The 22,487-nt window shown below is 43.8% G+C and overlaps 1 protein-coding gene across 21 annotated transcripts in view; it reads right to left on the reverse strand.

The window, feature by feature from the left end:
• CAMK2B (calcium/calmodulin dependent protein kinase II beta) overlaps nucleotides 1-22,487 on the reverse strand; it is a 453,822-nt gene that overhangs the window by 209,796 nt on the left and 221,539 nt on the right. The gene's annotated exons all lie outside the window — the stretch shown is intronic.

Raw genomic sequence — 22,487 nt, forward strand, 5'->3', positions numbered from 1 at the left:
ATATCTTGACTGCATAAGTTTTCACACCCCTTGATTCATAAGCTCTTTCAAGTTGGCTGGGGATCGTCTATCAACTGCAATTTTCAAAGCTTTCCACATATTTTTATTGAATTAAAGTCTTAGGTTTCTGAGCCACTCTAACACGTTCACTGAATCCCAGTATTGTATAATAATGAAGTAAAAGCAACGGGTTACAATACTTAAGTACAGGAGCAGCAGAACACATTTTGTTTGGGGTGCCAAGCTCCACCCTCCAACCCCACCCATGCTCTGCCCCCAGCTCCAGCATATCCCCTTACCTACTATCCCAGGCGCCCCCTCCCACAGCATTCAGCATATTTCCCTACCTTTGAAACCCCCCCCCCCCACCATAGTGCCCAGCCTTTCTCTCCTCTCCTTCCCCCTAGTCTCCAGCACTTCTCTCCTTTCCTAAACCCCTCCACATGGTCTCCAGCACTTCTCTCCGCCTCCCTGCCCCCACGGCATGTTTAGTTTCTTATCTCCCTTCCCAAGGGCAGCAATACTCCAACTGGCACAGCAACAAAATCATAGAGGCCAGTGGGCGTGAGTCCTTGAGCATCTGTGCTTTAATACTTGGCTCTCTGTCAGCCCTAGTTCATCAGACCTGCATCTTCCCACTGGCCATGTGAACACTGATGTTCAGCAGCACTTTAACAGAAATCCTGAGGTTACTGGCAAACTGGAAGCCACTGCTGCTCCTTGAAATCTTGTACATCACTAACTCTCCATTGAGTCAGGAGCAAAACTAAAATTGTAAGCCCTCCAAGGACAAGAAAATACCTATTGTACCTGAATGTAACTTGCCTTAAGCTATTACTAAGAAAGCTGTGATCTAAATTCAAATCCAAAATCCAGTACCAGACATACTGCGAAGTAATACAAAACACTACAAATGTCACTCAGGACCTAAAGAGCAAAACTACCATAATAGCAGACAGACTCTCACACAGTATAAATTAACCACAAATTAAAAATAGAAATATGTAGAAAAATATTAAAATGAACCCATATGAAGCCACAGTGCAACTCCAGAGAAAGAGAAAAAGTGATGCATATCTCTCTATACTGTGCAAATATAAAGATAGCAGACATAAATTTCAAAAACTGACATATTCCAACCACTACACTAAGGGGTCCTTTTACAAAGGCATGCTAATGATTAGCATGTGCTAAATGATAAGACATTCATTATATTCATATGGGCATCTGTCTCCTATCTCCCCTCTTCCATCTGGCGTCTGTCCCTTTTTTGCCCTCATCCATCTGGCTTCTGTCCTCCTCTCCCCCTACATGCAGTATCTGTCCCTCTTTTCCCCTACATCCAACATCTGTCCCCCTCTTCCCCTACATCCAACATCTGAATCCTTCTCCTCCTAAATCCATCTGTCCCTTTTCCCCCTACATCCAGCGTTTGTCCCTCTTTCCCCCTACATCCAGTGTTTGCCCCCTTTCTCTGCCCCCAACATCCAGAGTCTACCTCCTTCCCCCCCCCCCCAACCCAACATGCCCACCGCTGCTGCTGTTTATTCAGAACAACAGCAGCAGTGGTGGTAAAACAAATGTAAAAGAACCGCAGGGCCACTCTATTCCAACTCGCAGCTGCCAGTCCAGCCCCCCTCTGACATCACTTCCTGTTCCAGGGTAGAGTCAGCTGCCGCGAGCAGGAATAGTGCGGCCTTGCAATCTCTTTTTGTTTTTGCTGGCGGTGACAGCAGCAACAGCAGCAGCAATGGTGGGGTGTCGGGTGGGAGTGAGGAGAGCCTGGTGCACATCCTTCCCCCTCCAAATGTTTTGGAGTGCCATGGCACCTGTGGCTTCCCCCATTCTGACACCTATGCTTAAGTAAACATTTCATTACTTTTACTTGTTACCAAGTACAAGACAAGCATGAACACTTTTACTTGTAACAAAGTATTATCTGAACCACTTTTAAGTACTTTTACCTCGTTACATGCTGATTCATTAGAAGTAAAAGGCTGTATATTTTCCTTCCCCTCCTTCTTTTCATATGGCTCTGACATCTCCCCTCCCATTTTTCCCCTCATGGGGTCCTTAAAATTTGCCTTCAGTCTCTAGCAGCTGCAGCAGTTAAGGGCGGCTTCTCTTTTCTGGTCCAGTCTTTCTCTCGCCATCTATCCTTTCCTCACTCTATGTGTCTAGCATTACTCTCTCTACCCTCATGTGGTCCTTAAAACTTACCTTCCCCTTTTGTAGCTAGCCTGTCCACCACAGCCATTAACACAGACAACCTCCGACAGGCTACAAGGTCAGAGCAATGAAGACAGGGCCTTCTCTCTGCCGCATCCTGCCTCCTCCACATGGGTGGGACATAGCACAGAGAAGGTGCCATAACCCGCCAGAGGTTGCCTGTTCACTGCTGGGACCTTTCAGCTCACTCAAGGTTGTTTGCGTTAACTGCTGTGGCTCCGTCCTTACCCTGCTGAAGAGTAGAGATTGCCTATCTTGATCTTCACTACTGCAGCTTCACTTTGGACAAAAAAAAAAAGAAGAGGTTTTGAGCAGGTACATAGCTACAGTTGAGCCCTTCTCTCCTGCCATGTTGCCTACTGCTCGGGAATTAGGAACCACCGCTACAGCTTCCCTTAGCTCTATCTCTGCTGCATCCTCACTGATACCTGCCCTCGCAGCCTGGCACAGTTTGAGCCTCCCACCTCAGCAGACACCAGTCCAGTAGTGAGCTCCCGGGACCTGGATAGGCTGCAACAGAGTTGGGGAGCTGGTACTTGGGAGCCCCAGCAGCAGCACTGCCTTTAACTTAGCTGGCTGCTCTTGTCCCGTGCCCCCGGGAAATCACTCTCCCATGGATCGCAGTTAACAGTCACTGCGAAGAGTCATCTTGGGCGTCCTTTCCATTACTGCACCACTGATCAGGGCCTCATCAGTGGCAGGAAAGCCCAGGTAAATAAACAAACAAAAAAAGTTTGAAGTATAGTGCTGGTGGGACTCCCACCCAGAACCCAGTATGGAATGGGCTCAGCCAAGGTTAAAAAAAGTTTTATTTGTAATGCTGGTGGGCTTCTGGGTGGGGGATTGCAGATTGGGAAGGATGGAGAGATGCCAGGCTATGGGGGATGGGAAGAGCAGAGCAGGGTTGATTGCTGGGCTTCAAGGAGAAATGGGAGGGTATGGAAGGGCAGGGTTGATGCTGGGCTACAAGGAGGAATGTGGGGGTACATAAGTACATAAGTATTGCCATACTGGGAAAGACCAAAGGTCCATCGAGTCCAGCATCCTGTTTCCAACAGTGGCCAATCCAGGTCACAGATACCTGGCAAGATCCCAAAAATGTACAAAACATTTTATACTGCTTATCCCAGAAATAGTGGACTTTCCCCAAGTCCATTTAATAACGGTCTATGGACTTTTCCTTTAGGAAGCTGTCCAAACCTTTTAAAAACTCCGCTAAGCTAACCGCCTTTACCACATTCTCTTGCAACGAATTCCAGAGTTTAATTACTTGTTGAGTGAAGAAAAATTTTCTCCGATTTGTTTTAAATTTACTACATTGTAGCTTCATCGCATGCCCCCTAGTCCTAGTATTTTTGGAAAGCGTGAACAGACACTTCACATCTACCCATTCAACTCCACTCATTATTTTATAGACCTCTATCATATCTCCCCTCAGCCGCCTTTTCTCCAAGCTGAAGAGCCCTAGCCGCTTTAGCATTTCCTCAAAGGGAAGTCGTCCCATCCCTTTTATCATTTTCCTCGCCCTTCTCTGCACCTTTTCTAATTCCACTATATCTTTTTTGAGATGCAGCGACCAGAATTGAACACAATATTTGAGGTGCAGTCGCACCATGGAGCGATACAAATGCATTATAACATCCTCATTTTTGTTTTCCATTCCTTTCCTAATAATACCTAACATTCTATTTGCTTTCTTAGCCGCAGCAGCACACTGAGCAGAAGGTTTCAACGTATCATCAATGACACCTAGATCCCTTTCTTGGTCCGTAACTCCTAATGTGGAACCTTGCATGACATAGCTATAATTCGGGTTCCTCTTTCCCACATGCATCACTTTGCACTTGCTTACATTAAATGTCATCTGCCATTTAGACGCCCAGTCTCCCTGTCTCGTAAGGTCCACTTGTCATTTTTCACAATCCACCCGCAATTTAACGACTTTGAGTAACTTTGTTACTAGTTACTCCCATCTCTAGGTCATTTATAAATATGTTAAAAAGCAGCGGTCCCAGCACAGAGCCCTGGGGAACCCCACTAACTACCCTTCTCCATTGAGAATACTGACCATTTAACCCTACTCTCTGGTTTCTATCTTTTAACCAATTTTTAATCCACAATAGAACCCTACCTCCTATCCCATGACTCTCCAATTTCCTCTGGAGTCTTTCATGAGGTACTTTGTCAAATGCTTTCTGAAAATCCAGATACACAATATCAACCGGCTCACCTTTATCCACATGTTTGTTCACCCCTTCAAAGAAATGTAGTAGATTGGTGAGGCAAGATTTCCCTTCACTAAATCCATGTTGACTTTGTCTCATTAATCCATGCTTTTGAATATGCTCTGTAATTTTGTTCTTAATAACAGTCTCTACCATTTTGTCCAGCACTGTCGTCAGACTCACCAGTCTATAATTTCCCGGATCTCCTCTGGAAACTTTTTTAAAAACCTGGAGAACATTCACTAATTTGAACACCCCGTCCAACACAATTCCATAACTAAATAGCCCTATAGAAATAAAGAACAGGATAAAGAAACAGTCATTCAGGTGCAGCAGCAGTCTCCACAGTAGACACCCTCCTAGGCTTGGCTGGCACTCTTTGTCACCTCTGCAGCTTAGCCCAAGTAGCAGGAGCCACCTGACTTGGAAGGGAGGCTGTAGCTGAGAGACCTGCAGCATGTAACAGCTTCCAAGCAGTGACCAGAGACTGCACATGATGCAATCTGTCTTGCAAATGCAAAACACAGAGAGAAGGGAAATCCTCAACGATATGAAAACTTTTCCTTGATTAAAATATCCAATGCAGGCTTCAATAGTCATCGTTGAGACAAAGTGTAAAATCCTGGAACACAGAAATCCTGGATTCACTGTAATCCAAGTGTGGAACTTGTCTGGCTCACTGCAGAATAGGGTCCTTGTCCTCGAAATTAACGAAACAGGCAATGATATCTCAGGGTCGATTGTCAGCTCATTGTCCTAGAGAATGGGGTACTCTCTCCAGAAGTAAAGGTGTGAAAACAGCATCCAGGCCCAACAGTTGAGAGCAAAGAGTGCGGACAATAGCTGGTACATCTTCTGTCTGACCTCCCTCAGTGACACTGCAAAACCAAAGGTTTTTCTGGCGCCCCCGGTTTTCCAAATCATCCAGCTTGTGCTGAAGATCCTCGTACTGCATCACAAGCTGCTGAGTGCAAGAGGCATTAGAGGTGATCGAGTCTGCGTGCTCATCCAGTTTTAATTCAATATCTTCTACAAGGCCTCCCAGCTCGCGTAAGTCAGAATTCAAGGTCGTCATGCTCTCCAGGTTGTCATCCTTAGATGATTTAATTTCCACCCGAATCTCAGACAGGCATTGATGAAGCTCCTTTGAGATGCCTCATTTAGAGTGTGTGATCGAGTGTTAGCCAGAGAAAGCACGGACTCTGAATCAGATGGGGAGAGAAGAGCCAGAGACACATGGCACAGAGGGCCTTTACCAGCAGCATGGCCTGAAGAACGTTCACTGTCCTTTTAAGTGGACGAGAATGCTTTGCTCATGACCAAGCAGGGTCACTGATACACTTTCCACAAGGTAAGACCGTAAAAGCCCCAAGGATGGAGCAGGATATTGCTGATATTAATGTGGTAGAGGAGCTAGGCAGCCATTCAGTGCTGTGATGTCACTTCCTCATCAGAACCCTTATTTTATCATCCTCACTTTAATATTCCCTTATCTCTTGTTTGTCCTGTTTGTCTGTCCTAATTAGATTGTAAGCTCTGTCGAGCAGGGACTGTCTCTTCATGTTCAAGTGTACAGCGCTGCGTACGTCTAGTAGCGCTATAGAAATGATAAGTAGTAGTAGTACTATTTACTTTTACTCAAAATGTATTACACTAGGCATTACTTTTTTACTTCTACTTAAGTACATTTTTTATGTGATTTTCACTGTACCTTTCACTTTTACTTAAGTATCAAAATATGCATTTATCTTTACTTAAGTACTTTGACCTAGCACTTTAAACAACACTGCTGAATCCATTGTTGCTTTTGCTTTGTGCTCAGGATCATTGCCTTGCTGAAAGGAGAATCTTTTCCTGAGCCCCAGGTCAATGTCAAACTGAGAGGTTCTTTTACCATGCTGCAGTAAAAAAGGCCTTGCGCTAACAGCGGGGGTTATTTTTCCTATGCGCTGAGGCCCTTTTTACCACAACGGGTAAAAAGACTAAAAAATGGCATGGCCATACAGTAAGATTTCACCTACCACGTGGCCATGTGGGGATGGGGAGCACTTGCGTTAAGGGCTCCCACACTAACTAATGTGGCACTGCCTGATTACCGCTAGGTTAGAGCCATGCTAGAAAACAGCTAGTTATTTTCCGTAGCACGGCAAATGGCACGCTGGAGCTGGAACTGCACCCGTGTTGAGCTGGATGTAGTTCCAGATTAGCATGCAGTAAGCCTGCTTTGGGCTTACTGCCGCTGTGTAAAAGGGCCCCCCTAACAGGCTTTCCTCTAGGATCTGCCTGTACTTTGCATTATCCACTCTTCCAAGTGTCACCACAAAATAATTCTGCCACTACTTTGCTTTACCGTAGGAATGGTGTTAGCAGGATAATATGCTGTGTTTGTTTCATTCCACAACTAGCACTTAGCATTGAGACCAAAAAGTTCCATTTTATCTCATCAGACGATAAAGCCTCCTCCCCAAGGGTAGCAGCGTCCCCTAAGTATTTCTGTGCAAATGCTATGCATCACATCATATGGCTTTTCTTCAGCGTTGTTTCCTTTCTGCCACCTTCCTATACAGGCTATGCATGTTGAATAGTCTTGAAAATGATGAACAGTTGCTTTGGGGGGAATTCTTTGAAACCATGCAATGTAGAATTTGCATAGAATTCACCACTTGCACAGGCTGTGGCTTAAGCATCAGCAGACAAATGTGACAAGGGCTTGGTGGCTCAGCTTCCTTCCCTCAATGTAGTGATTTGGGAAGAGGAACAGGCATACTACAGTACACTGAGCCATGTCCTCCTCCTCTGCTGTCCTGAGCCACCTGTTCATTTGATCTATGTGATTAAAAGGAACAGTCAGTCCCAGCATGGCAGAGGAGGACAATGTGGCCCAATGGACAGCCATGTGCTTTGTCCTCTTGCTGTGTGATTTGGGGGTGGACTGAAGAAAGCTAGGGGGGGGGGGGTGGTGGCAAAGCTGTTGGTGTGAGTGCCAGGACAGCAAGGTGAGGGAAGAGGCTGGGAAAAGCTGGATTGGGGTGTGTCATGGGAGAGCTGGAGAAAGTTGGATGGGGATGGTTTGTCATGGTGGAGACAGGGCTGAGAGAAGTGGTGGTGGTGGTGTGTGTGTGTGTGTGTATTAGGGGGTGGAAGAGGGAAGATGGAGAAAACTGGAGGGGGGGGGGGGTGGAGAAGGCTGTATCAAACTGGAGATATGCACATGGAATTGGGAGGACAGCAAGTTGAGTGTTGTAGAATGAGTAGAAGTAAATCGATTTTTCACTCGTTCCAAAAGTACAAAGACTAGGGGACACTCAAAGAAGTTAAATGGAAATACTTTTATCACAAATAGGAGGAAATATTTTTTCACTCAACGAATAGTTCAGCCATGGAATTCTTTGCCGGAGGATGTAGTAACAGCAGTTAGCGTATCTGGATTTTTAAAAGATATGGAGAAATTCCTGGAGGAAATGTCCATAGTCTGCTATTGAAACAGACATGGGGAAGCAACTGCTTGCCCCAGGATTGGTAGCATGGAATGTTGCTGCTAATTGGGTTTCTGCCAGGTACTTGTGACCTGGCTTGGCCACTGTTTGGAAAAAAGGATACTGGGCTAGAAGGACCATTGGTCTGACCCAGTATGGCCATTCTTATGTTCTTATGTGTGCCATGGGAAGGGGGAAGGAACAGGGAAGGCCAAGAACTGAGGAGGGCAGAGTGAAAGAGGGTATAGCACAAATGAACAGAGAGTTGGGGTGGTTGGAAAATGGAAGGTTTCCACCATGGGGCAGGGGCAAAGAAAACTGGGCTAAACCAGGGGAAGTAAAATAGTTCAAGCAAAGAGAGTGAGCTGGAGATGGTGGAACCTGAGAAGGGAAAAAGCTGGGGGAATTCTGCACAAAAATAGTATGCAGAATTTTGCAGAATGTGAAAATGTATGCATCATTTACAAAATGTTTGCACAGAATTTAAATATATTTTTGTGCAGAATTCCTCCAGGAGAAAAGCAGAAAACATTTTCCTCAATCTCAGCTACAGATATCTGTAGCAATTTTAAAGTATTCTTAGGCCTTACAGTGATATTCCTCAGCAATGTTTTAAACCATGGCTACTAACTTTGAAGGGCTGGCCTGTTCAAGCCAGTGTCTTGGTGGTACTATCATGTTTCCACTTGAACCTTAGAGTGCCCCATGGGATAGTCAAATACATTGACATTTTTAAATAGCCTTTCCAAATCTGTGCATTTGAATAATTTTACCCCAAAGTTCTTTCTGCAGCTCACTGTTCAGTATGTTTAGACATTTGCTTCAAATTCACAGAAATGGCTGAATTCTTCATCCAGATGTATTTAAGTCAGTTCAGCAACTGTGACTGGACACGGGTTGAATATATTTAACTTATTAAGGACCTTGTTAAAGCAATTTTTGACAACAATATTTATCTGGGTTTGCTTCGACAAAGAATGGAGACTATCAGTGAAACAAACTCATATTTTAAGGCATTTCAGATTGTATTTTTCAGTGTTGTTCAACATTTTTATGGAACCCCTCTTGAGGCTTACATAGTCTATAGGCTATATAGCTTACGTCTACACAGATAACATCCAGATTCTCTCTCCTCTCAATCTCACCAACACATAGGACATAAAAAGAATTAATGACAGAATTTCACAAATTTCAGACTGGTTAAATGACAAACTGAAATTGAATGCTGATAAATCTAAGGGTTTCCCATGTTTGTACCTGTAACCCCTGGTGTAGTTTGGCTGGGAGCCTTAACAGTTGTTCCTCAAGCTTCTACCTCCAGGTGCCTAATACTAAAGCCAGTGCAGTGTCCTGAATTAAATTTCAGGACAGATCAAGTTCCTACTGATATTTCATTGGTGAATATCTGGAGGCTAATGGTGAAAAGTTGAACATATGTTGAAATTTCTGTTTCCCACCTTTGTGATTACTCAGAACAAGTATCCTAGAACTTTGTGGACCTAGATTCCAAATCTCTGCTACAAGATAAAAGGTTGAGTAGTCTGGAGCCTAAAGTGGAAACACTGCAAGCAATGTCTACCACAGGCATTAAGGATAGTTTGGTTTTATAGAACAAGTCTGAGCATTTGGAAAATCTTTATAGGTCCAAAAATCTTTCTTTCTTAAATTTGCTTTCTTCCGAGATACTATTTCAAAAATATATGAAGAAAGAGTTGTCACTATCAAATGCTGATTCTATGTTAATTTCCAATTTATATTATTTTCTTTTTAAAAAAAAGGTGTCTCAAGAACAGGATGGAGCAGTTGTGGAAATACTTGGAAACATGTCTGAATTTGATTTAACTAAATTCTTACCCCCTCCTTTTACAAAGCTGTGTTAGTGGCTGCCGGTGAGGTAATGCCGATACAGCCCATTCACAGTGAATGAGCTGTGTCAGCATTGCCACACGGCTTTGTAAAAGGTAGGGGAGGGGTTTAGAAACTTTGCAGGATGTTTTCCATCACTGTGTGACCCTCCTAGTGACATTTACATACGAGAGAGATAAAAAATATGGTTCTGCGAGCTTATTTAAAAAATGAAGATGTTATGTATTGTGGTCAGAAGGTTAGAATGTTTCTGGATGTGGTGAGGATTACCCAGGTTAAGCGTAAAAGATTTTTAGAATTGAAGCCACGTCTGCTTGCATGCTTGCACTGGGAGCCTCTTCTTTTTTTTTTTGGGGGGGGGGGGGGGGGGGGGTTGATCATATTTCAAGGTGTGAATTATGTTTTCTTTCATCCAGGCATTTGGAAAGTTTTCTGTTAAGAATCAGCTTAGTGACCGCAGGTAGGGGATTAGTTTAATAAGGGAAAAGTAATGCAGCGTTTGATTTATATACTGATTTAGTATTATTTCTCTGTTAAGTTTATCTATCTTTGGACAGCACAATGTGCTCTCAATGATGTGGGCTAGTATTTTGTTATATTTGCTTTTATGGAAAACCAAGTTGCGGGGAAAAGGGCCCTGAGCTAGCTGCAGGGGGCATTTTTCCTGTGTGCTATGGCCCTTTTTACTGCAGTGGATAAAAAAGCCACCAGCAAACATGGTCATGCGGCAGGGAGCCCTTACCGCCACCCATTGAGGTGGCGATAAGGGCTCCTGGGTTAACTCTGTGGTAACTGAGCAACATGTGGTGATGTCCGATTACTACCGAGTTATCGCCAAGCAAGCCATTTCTGAGGTTTTTCTTTTTCACCTGGAAATGACGCATGCTTGGGGCGGGACTACCGCCAGCGGCCATGTTAGGCCAGAAGTAGTCCCGGAAGAGCGAGAAGTAAGCCCACGTTGCAGGACGTCAGAGTCAGACTCAGAAAGAAGAAAACAAACGAACGAAGGACAACGGCTTCGGCTGGCGGGGGTTGGGGTCCCCCGCCAGCACAGGTAAGCGACAGCGGGCAGGGGGTCAAGAGGGTCGTCGGGAGGGCGACAGTTGTTGGAGGTGGTTCTGGTTCTGGCGGCGGCGGCGGTGACGGGGGGGTCACCGGGGGGGGGGGGGGGGGCTAAAATGTGCCCCCTCACCTCGGCTCTGGACCCCCCTACCGGCGAAGTCCAGATACGCCCCTGCATTAAACTAATTACAGCAGCTAAAATATTTGACAATATCACCCCTCTTCTAACAAACTGTCCATTTGTTATCCCTCTCTCCTATCAAATCCTCTTACTAGTTTTTAAAATGTGAACTATGGGATTCCTACTTTTTTTAATTCTATTGACACCATACACCCCACCATGTACACTTCGCACATCACAACATCATTGTTTGCTGCTTCCCTCTTTTAGACAGATTAAATATGACACTACTCGCCAATCCATCTTCCCTGTCACAGGACCCCCCTCTCTGGAATGTGTTGCCTCTTCACCTATGCTCACAGACCTCCTTAAAGAAATTCAAAACAAATTTGAAAACCTTTCTATTCAACAATATTTTCACTTAACTTCCCCCCATACCCACTTCACTGACGCAAGACAGCTCTTATTATGAGCCTGCTAGATATGACATTTTCAACCTCTCCCTTCCCTATCTTTCCTGTCATCAATTGCAGTTCTCTCTCTCAGGCCCCACTGTACATTCCCCCTCACCTCTATGAGTTTCGTCCTTCCATTTCTCCCATAACCTCTCTTATGTCCCTATTTAGAAGTGGAAACTGCTCAGAAAATGTATGATGGGCAGGATAGCAAGCATTTAATAATAATACACTTTCAAAAGGGTGTGAAGACTTTTACAAGGCACTGTAGGTCTGTCTGGGCATGATCGAATAACCCTGGATCATACAGAACACAGCAAACCAGCTCTGGCTGACCCATTGCACTTATAAACCCACAGTTTCAGTTTCTCTAAAAAAAAAAAAAAAGAGATAGGCCACAAGTCCATTTACACACTAGAGATACCACAGGTCCTGTGTGTGTGTGTGTGTGTGTGTTTTCTGTGTTACCTAAGCCAGACCTGCCAAGTCTCCTTTATCATCTCCCTCACTCCCACTAGGGCTTGAAGAACTTCCCTCTCAACAGCATCCCCCTCCATCGGCAGCAGGAGATACATTAATAAAGCATCATCTCCTGCTGCAATGTGACCAGTCCTTCAATAAGAACTATAAAATCTCACAGTTCTTATTGTGAGACTGGTTCTGCAACAGCAGGAGATGACTTTTTATTAAGTCATCTCCTGATGCCGGAGGGGGAGGTGATTAACCGGCTTTGCGACCGTGGAATTTTGGTAAGCAAGGGAGTGGAGCAAGGGGCAAAGTAGGAGAGGCTGGGTGGAGTGGGGCAGGGCTGGAGAGTGCCTTAAAATGTACCTCTCAAAAATCAGGTTCACTTGGCAGCTCTGCTAAGCATAGACACACCTGCTTGTGGGGAAGTGTATATGCATTGGGCATGTAAGCGTTTATGCATGGATATGTACATACATATACACAGGTAGGTTTTTCAGCTGTTTTAATTTATGCACACTATGCAGAGCAGCCAAGTTACTAAGTTCTGGAAAGGATATTTTAGGCTAGTCCTGTATTTCTGACAACCCTATCATGGCACACTGTAAACCTGCAGCAATAATTTCAATGGGTAGAATCAGTGACCAAATATACCACACTGCTTTGGGATGTTAAAAAAATCAGACTGGCTAAAAATGTTCCCACTTAGAAGTGAGTAGCTTGGCCACTCTCTGCAGATGCTGATGGTTAATAAACATTTGCTGGCAGTCCCGAGAGGTCTCACCAATAACCCTATCTGGAAGAAGAGTTTAAACCGTGTTATTACCTGTTCTGTTGCACCAGTATCATTTTATATCACCATTACTGGTCTAATACCTCCTTGCTCTGGTGATTTATGGCTGCTTATCCTCATATGCCAGTATGGGGCCTTATGGAAACTTTAGGTCTGATGGATCAGGGCCAGGCAGGCATCAGACAGCAGAGGGAAAAAGTCAGAAAACCAGGACTGGATTACATTCTGATCACAAATGTTTCACTTGTCCCCAGACTCTGCTTCTTTCTGTCTCTTATCTCTGGTGATGCTGCTGATCCTTCTGCCTGGCAGGTTATTTGGTACATCAACCACAGCACATGAACATATGGGCACTGTACACACAGATGAGAGAATGAGAAAAGGAGGAGAGAATGTTGAGAGGTGGTATGGAAGACCAGAGTGAAAGAAGTGTGAGATGCACAAAAACAATGGCCAGAGGAGGAGAGATGGGTATACATTTGGCATGAAGAGGACAGAACACAAAAACAAATCAATACACTCATTTTAAACATTCTAAAATCCCAGTTTAAATATTTTGTCTCCATTCCTCCTTCTTGCTGGTTCATTTCAAACTAAGAAACATAAATGGCTTTGAAAGTTTTCTCCCTAAGCACTAAGGATGGTAGCTTTTACAGCACATATCAGTGAAATGTAGGCACTCCCAAGTCTTTAGCATTTTTTGTTCTTGAATTCTGCATTTTTACCAGTCTCCTTTAGTATTTTCAGCCCTTGCTCTTAGTATTTTGCTAGATTCTCCTCCAGTATTTTCATCCCCATGCTCTGTACTTTTGACATCATTGAGACTTTGAATCCTTGAGATCTCATCTAATGCATATATCTCTTGAAAAGTCCTGAAAATTTAGTCATCTGCATTTAAGATTGCTAACTGACTCTCTGTCATAATGAACAGCTTAATCCAGTCCTTGTTTTACCTTATCAAACCAAAAGAAAAAAAGCAGATTAAAAAAGACAAAAAAATGGAACAGGAGGGTAACAAAAAACTACAAAGTAAAACTACATAATGAATAAAACATAAACATCACATTTTTTGTACCCCTGACGCAGCCTGAGGGCGAAACGTGGTCACGTCGGGTAACTTGTAATAAACCACTTCTTCTGTTACCCTCCTGTTCCATTTTTTTGTCTTTATTGATCTGCTTTTTTTCTTTCGGTTTGCTATTTCTGTGGCAGATCTTTGCCTTTTTTTGTTTCTGTCTTGTTTTACCTTATTACAAGCTACACTTAAGTACTGATTTCCCCATTGCTTCCCATAAAAATTTTAGAATTACAAATTATACAGTGGAGGAAAGCCAGGCTTGGACTTTTCTGCTTGTCATGCAGCTGCACAAATTATTAGTATGGAAGTCATTTTGAACATATTACTCCATACTTTAAAGACCGTCACTGGCTGCCAGTAAAATTTTGTGCATAGTTCAGATATCTATGTTTAATTTTTAAAATGCTGTATACTTTTCCTTTAATTGATTTGTCATCAAGGTTATTTGCATATAACCACATCCATTCATTATGGTCAAGTCAATGTAAATTGTTATTCTATCCATTGCAACTGTAAAACATAAATATGACCTCATATTTTTTCTGCTACTGGTCCAAAATAGTGTAACTTTCTTCCACTCATGTTTAGAAACTATTTGTCATTTTGAAGACATTGAAAGCACAGTTTTTTACACATTGTTTTGACCCTGTCTGAGAAAAAGGTTCTTATTTAAGACCTGTTGATTTTAATTCCCCTGATAGTCAGTGCTATTTAACTGGTCAGCTTTAGTTAGTGTTTAACCGGCTAACCAGGAGATATTTCCCTCTGAATATTCACGGTTAGCGCATAGCAGCTAACTGGCTATTTCGCGCAATATGTCCAGTTAGCACCGATATTCAGCGCTGGGTTTATCTTTAACCGCTAGGAACTTAACCGGTTAGTGCTGAATATTGGCTTAACCAGATAAGTTTCAGCAGCCAAAAATGGAAACAGAAATTTAATGCTGATTACTGGATATGGTGCAGAATTGAATTTGCAGGTTCAGCGCTGGCAGTGGGCTTTATCCACGCTACACACCACTGGCTGAATATCGGCTCCAATGTATTTTTATTTATTTTATATTTAATTTTTGTTAGTTGTTTAGTTTAATTCAGTTTATTTATACCTTATTGATTGTGTATTTCTATATTTGTTACATTATTATAGATGTTACTCCGTGATCTGCTCAGGACTGTAAAGATTGGTGGAATACAAATATAACTACATAAATAAATAAATAGCAACATGGAGCCAGCTTGAAACCCTAGCTGCATACTCGCAAATGGTTTCCATGAACAGTGAGATAATTCACTCCAGTTCTGGTTTTGTAGTTTTCAATGCCAGTGTTCTAGACTTTTACCATATTTTCTCTTCAATAAAAAAAAAGACTACTTATTCCAGCATGCTTTAGGATGGTAATGCAGAGCTGCTAAGTTACTTAGTTCCAGGATGGGACATTTTGGCTAGTTCTGTTTTTGAACTTAAATCTCAAAGTAGTGTGGTATTTTCTAGACCCTGATTCTACCCATTGGCATGAATGCTATAGGACCCATAATGCATCAGGAAATCCAGTGCTGGTCTCACATCTCATTCCTGGAACTTGGCGTTCTGGCTGCTCTGATATAGTAATAATTTAGATTAATATAACAACTTTCACCCCAACAGAATATCAAAGTGATATATATTTAATACATCAGAAACACATATGAAACGTATTGTAAAGTTGATGTCCCAGTGGAACACTTCTGGCTGGATAAAACCATTCAAAGAGGAGCTCAAATAAGGACCAAATTGACTTATTTATTTTGCACATTTAATTTTCACACTTTACCAGAAGAACTCAAGGTCAGTAACAATATAACAGCAGCAAATCAATAACAATAAAATCCCTCCCACCCACATATGCTAATCATCACCTCCAAGCCCTGTGCTGAGATACCAGCTCCCCTAATCCCTATCCTCAAATCACATCAACAGTATCCACCAGCCCATCAGTGATTAGTAGTAACCAATCATAATATGGTAAGCTGAGGACTGAGAGATATAGAGGCTCATTTTCAAAGAACATAGATTTACAAAGTTATATAGGCTCCAATGTAACTTTGTAAGTCTATGTCTATGTAAGTCTATGTCTATATATAGAATCTCCCCCTTGGTGCCCAAATGTTTGGTGCCTAAGTTTTAGCGCCCTTTACTGAATTGGGCTCTTTATGACTCTGATCTTGTTCCAGCCATCATGTGTTACAGCAACACTCAATTCCAGAATACAGGAAAAACAGACGTGCAATGCAGAAGTCAGACAAGAAGAGGATGGGATGGGGGGGGGGGGTGGGGGTTGTTCCCAGGGAGAGAGTAGGTATAGTTCTTTCCACTACACAAACCCATTTTTTGGGGTATGTGCACATGAAACAAGACAAGAGAAGCCAAAGCAGGAGAGAGAGGTAGGCAGGTGAGATATAGAAAGGCAAACAGAGTCGAGTCACCTCCACGTCCACAGGAGATTCTTTTCCAGTCATCCTGATTTTCTAACCATTCTGGTCCTTGATCTCCGCTTCTAAGTTATCTGATTAGGAAAATAGGGTTCTACCTTACCCCAGACCAAATGAACTGATTGATCCAGTTCTAGTTGTGCACCAATATATTTACAGATTTGCGGTTCTGATTTTTTCATTGATTTCCCTTTAGAACTACAAATTTATGTAAATAATGGGACAAAAGCAGGCCTGAATCAACCTATTCAGTTAATTGGAGCAACCCCTAAACTATTGGGATAGGGTGATCCAGTGACTCAATGAAAACAGATGTTTCTTGTTCCCAACTTGGTTTTCCAACTCCATTTGCAAAGAATCCTGGGGTCTGTACTCCTTTCAACTCAATAGGAAAGACAGAATTACAAATCTCCAAAAACTTGGGGGTGGGGAAATAGGAGACAATGAGGTCTGAAAAACTAATACCTGGAAAAAAAAAACTAGCTTTCTCTTTATGAACCCATCTGATGACTTCTGATCTCAGGTTATGGGGCAGGGTGATAGGCATTACCAAAATCAGAAAACTGGGACAGGTCATGTCTTGAATGACAGGGAATTCAGCTGGTATCACTTTTCTAAACTGCTTCTTTTATGTCCCCTCCCTTCTGGGTCAGGCTGATAAGGCTGGCAAATCATTATTATAAAGATCAAGGGTTATTGGGGCAGACTGAGCCAATCCTGTTAAGAGTGTTTAAAATTTGTTTCACTGTCTTCCGGGATACATTGAGGCATATTTTCAAAGCACTTAGACTTACAAAGTTACGTGGAGGCATATTTTCAAAGCACTTAGACTCTGTAAGTCTAAGTACTTTGAAAAAGAGTCCCATACAGGCTTATTTTCAAAAGAGAAGGGCACTCATCTTTCATACAAATCGGGAGGTGGGCGTCCTTTTCCCAGGGTCGCCCAAATCGGCAAAATCGAAAGCCGATTTTGGGCATCCTCAACTGCTTTCCTTCGCAGGGACGACCAAAGTTCACGGGGGCGTGTCGAAAGCATAGCGAAGGCGGGACTGGGGTGTGCCTAACACTAACCCCCTGGCTCCTCCCACGACCAAATGGCTTGCATTTGGTCGAATCTGAGATGGGCGTCCTCAGTTTTCATTATCGCCGAAAATCGGGGACGACCATCTCTAAGGATGACCATCTCTAAGGTTGATCTAAATTTCGCGATTTGGGCGTCCACGACAGTATTATCGAAATGAAAGATGGACGCCCATTTTGTTTCGATAATAAGGGTTTCCCTGCCCCTTCACCGGGACATCCTGTAAGGAAATCCTCAGGAAAACTTGGGCGCCCCTTTCGATTATGCCCCTCATAGTAACCTATGGAACTTTGTAAGTCTACGTGCTTTGAAAGGAGCCCCATACTCCTGCTAAGCCAGGCATTTTTGTCAGAAGTCCAGAATGTAAGTTAGCCCTTACTAAATAGGACTTTTGCATAGGAATTAAACTGAGGTGTAACCTATCCTGCTCAAGGGGCTCTGTACTGAACAGAAGACCTTTGACTAACTTCAGTCAATTCAAGGGTCATCAAAAGGCTTCAGGTTGGTGCAGAGCTCCATCAAGTATTTTTCCTTCAGCTTGTTCCATACTATTCAAGGGTCTGCTGCTCTGAAATACAGGTCTATTTTAGACTAATTGAACAGATCCCCACATAGTAGTGGAAATAAAGCGCACAGGAAAAATTAATCATTCAAAAGTAAAACACAATCCAGGGAAATAGGGGATAGTGCAGAGCACATCATTCAGTGTTCAGTGGCCAGTGAAGGCAATCACCAAGCAGTGGACACCACTGCATAGTATCTAAGTCACAGGACTACATATTCTTGATGTAATGGGATAGGGGTTTAAAAGGAAAAAGCGATTAAAATGGGGGAATACCTGAAGAAGGAGCTGTTGGCATGGGAAGGCATAGGAGAAGTGGAAAATCAGTAGTCAAAGATAAAAGCTGCTATAAATATGGCAACTGATCTTTACGCAAGGAAAGTAAATAAAAACAAGAGAAATAGGAAGCCTATATGGTTCTCCAAACAAGTACATAAAAAAATAAGAGCAAAACAGGCAGTGGCCAAGGGGGGTGGGGGGGGGGGGCGGTCCGCCCCGGGTGCACGCCTGTGGGCTCCGACTTCACTAACTTCGCTCATTTGCTGCAGCTCCCTCTGCCCTGGAACAGGTTACTTCCTGTTCCGGAGCAGAGGGAGCTGCAGCGAACGAGGGAAGTTAGCGAAGTCGGAGCCCACAGGCGCGCGCCGCGGCACCCCCCCCCCCCAGTGGCACGCACCCAGGGGGAGGTGTCATTTCGCCGGGGGGGGGGAAAGCTGTAATTTCGCAGGCGGGGGGCGCACTGCACCCGGGGGGGGGGGGGCGCATCGGCGATCCGCCCCGGGTGCAATCCAAGCTAGGAACGCCACTGAAAACAGGCTTTGTTCAAGAAATACAAAAGAACACAACGAGATGATCATGGAAAAAATTATCAGATTAAACTCAAAGAAGTGAAGAGGGAAATACTGCTAGCGAAAGTGCAAGCAGAAGAAAAAATGGCTAAAGATGAAAAGAGAGGTGACGACCTTTTTCAGATATATTGGAGAAAGGAGAAAAGATAGGAATGGAATTACAAGACTGAAAGATAATGAGCATGGCTATGTGTTGAGTGAGGAAGATAAAGCGAATGTGCTAAACAATTACTTCTCTTCGGTGTTCATGAAGGAAAATCCTGGTGAAGGACCGTGGTTGGCTGCGGAGGGAGTATCTGGGAATGGAGTGGATACTGCACTGTTTATGGAAGAAAGAGTTTATAAACAGCTGGAGAATCTGAAGGTGGACAAAGCTATGAGGATGGATGGGAAACATCCCAGGATACTGAGGGAGCTCAGAGAGGTCCTGGTGGGACCTCTTAAAGATTTATTTAATAGATCTTTAGAGACGGGAGAGGTTCCGCAAGATTGGAGACGAGCGGATGTGGTCCCTTTTCATGAAAGTGGAGACAGGGAAGAAGTGGGAAACTACAGCCCAGTAAGTCTCACGTCGGTAGTAGGAAAAATAATGGAGTCGCTGCTAAAAGAAAGGATAGTTAACTTTCTAGAAGCCAGCGGGTTACAGGACCTGAGGCAACATGGCTTTATCAAAGGAAAATCCTGCCAGTTAAACTTTAATGCCAAGAAGTGCAGAGTGATGCACTTGGGGTACAGGAAATCAAAAGAGAGATACTGAATAGGAGGGGAGAGATTAGTAAGCTCGACTCAGGACAGAGACCTTGGGGTGTTGGTATCAGAGGATATGAAGGTGAAGAAACAATGTGACAAGGCGACGGCTGAGGCCAGAAGGATGCTGGGCTGCATAGAGAGGGGTATAACCAGCAGGAGGTGTTGATGCCCCTCTACAAGTCGTTGGTGAGGCCCCACTTGGGAGTATTGTGTTCAGTTTTGGAGGTTGTATCTTGCTAAAGATGTAAAAAAGACTAGAAGCAGTGCAAAGAAAAGCTAAAAAAATGGTATGGGATTTGCATTGCAAACCATACGAGGAGAAACTTGCCGACCTGAACATGTATATCTTGGAGGAAAGTAGAAACACGGGTGGCATGATACAGACGTTCAAATATTTGAAAGGTATTAATCCGCAAACAAACCTTTTCTGGAGACGGGAAGATGGTAGAACTAGAGGACATGAATGGAGGTTGAAGGGGGGCAGACTCAGGAGTAATGTCAGGAAGTATTTTTTCACAGAAAGGGTGGTAGATATGGTGGAGATGAAAACGGTAATGGAATTCAAACATGAGTGGGATAAACACAAAGTAATCCTGTTCAGAAAGAATGGATCTACAGAATCTTAGCTGAGATTGTTTGGCAACGCCTGTAATTGGGAAGCAAAACCAATGCTGGGCAGACTTCTACGGACTATGCCCTGATCGTAACTGAATAGATATGGATGGGCTGGAGTGTAAATTTTAATAGGCTTCGATGTTAGCTTCAGAACTTTTAGTACAAGAACAATGCTGGACAGACTTCTACGGTCTGTGCCCTGAGAATGGCAAGGACAAATCAAACTTGGGTATACATATAAAGTATCACATGCCATGTAAGATGAGTTTATCTTATTGGGCAGACTAGATGGACCGTTCAGTTCTTTATCTGCCATCATTTACTATGTCACTATCCAGCTTATTTTCGAAGGAGATCGCCGGCCATCTTCCAACACAAATTGGGAGATGGCCGGCGGTCTCCTAAACCCGGGATCTCCTGAACCCGGCCAAATCGGTATAATCAAAAGCCGATTTTGGCCGGCGCCAACTGCTTTCCGTCGCGGAGCCGGCCAAAGTTCAAGGGGGCGTGTTGGTAGGGTAGCGAAGGCGGGATGGGGGCGGGGTGGGGCGTGGCCGGCTTCGCCCGATAATGGAAAAAAGAAAGCTGACCTTGATGAGCATTTCGCCGGCTTCACTTGGTCCTTTTTTTTCCAGGACCAAGCTTTAAAAAGGTGCCCCAACTGACCAAATGACCACCGGAGGGAATTGGAGATGACCTCCCCTTACTCCCCCAGTGGTCACTAACCCCCTCCCACCAAAAACAAAATATATATATTTTTTTGCCGGCCTCTATGCCAGCTCAAATGTCATACCCAGCTTCCTGACAGCAGTATGCAGGTCCCTGGAGCAGTATTTAGTGGGTGCAGTACACTTCAGGTAGGTGGACCCAGGCCCATTCCCCCCCTACCTGTTACACTTCTGGTGGTAAATGTTAACCCCTCCAAAACCCACCAAAACCCACTGAACACACATGTAGGTGCCCCCCTTCATCCCTAAGGGCTATGGTAGTGGTGTACAGTTGTGGGGAATGGGTTTTGGGGGGATTTGGGGGGCTCAGCACCCAAGGTAAGGGAGCTATGCACCTGGGAGCTATTTTTGAAGTCCACTGCAGTGCCCCTTAGGGTGCCCTGACATGTCAGGGGGACCAGTACATTACAAATGCTGTCTCCTCCCACGACCAACTGCCTTGGTTTTGGCCGGGTTTGAGATCGCCGGAATTAGTTTCCATTATCGGCGAAAACCGATGCCGGCCATCTCAAACCCGGCCATATCTGACATTTGGCTGGCCCCAACCGTATTATCGAAATGAAAGGTGGCCGGCCATCTTTTTCGATAATACGGTTCAGGACTGCTCTTTGCGGCGCTGGCCAAATAGATGGCCGGCCATCTATTTGGCCAGCGCCGTTTGATTATGCCCCTCTATGTTACTATGGTTATTTGATCTCTGAGAGGGGTGATCTAATGCCAATGTTCTTCTCCCTTAAGTCCAAAGCCATCTTTCCCTTCATGCTCCTCACAGTTTTCTGGTGCCAGATGCACTTTGATGGCTATGAAAAGAGCAGGGCAACCAGTCATTGGTTAGATGAGGTTTCTGACACAAAGTCTGAACTTTAATATTTGTTGCCTATTGCATTTGGCATTGTTTCCCATATACATACAATCAAAGAACAGCCTCTCTTCAAGAATGCAGTAAATTTGATAGTTATGTAGAGTGATTCTAACACAATTTTGCTGGGGAAAATGACATGGTGAAAAGTGAGAGGAAGAAGAGATTTGTAGGTCTGTGTCCTCAGAAATAGTGGAAAAGGACCAAGACTACAAACCCCATATGTTGCTGCCCCTTTTATTGGAAAACCATTCTTACTTTGGTCCAACAGAAGGTATTGCAGTCTGACAATAATCTAGTTTGCTTCAGTACCAACCAGACCTGGCTACTGGACTTCTGCAGGAGGAAACACTCTGATGTAAGAGCTCAGAAAAATCAGAATTGGCTCAGGGAGCCCCTTATAACCCAATATCCATACCCCAAAAATATAAATGGCCCAATATTCAAAAGCACTTATCTAGCTAGAAGCACCTGCTACCCAGATAAAGGCTGCAGACTGAGGACATCTGTTGATTTTTAGTGCCACTGAAAATTATTACAGACCATCCAAGGGAAAACGGTGGTAGACTTAGGAGTAATGTCAGAACATTCTTTTTCACAGAGAGGATGATCGATGCCTGGAATGTTCTCCTGAGGGATGTGGTAGAGTCAAAAATGGTGATGGAATTCAAAAAGGTGTGGGATGAACACAAAAGATCTCTATTTAGAAATGGATGGTATAAAAAAATACCTTAAATTGCTGCATGTGGATGTGAGTGATGCTTGGATGGTGACTCCAGCTGTGAAGAACTAAGGTCGTTGCCAGG

The sequence above is a fragment of the Microcaecilia unicolor genome, chromosome 4 (assembly GCF_901765095.1).
Source record: "Microcaecilia unicolor chromosome 4, aMicUni1.1, whole genome shotgun sequence".
NCBI lineage: Eukaryota > Metazoa > Chordata > Amphibia > Gymnophiona > Siphonopidae > Microcaecilia > Microcaecilia unicolor.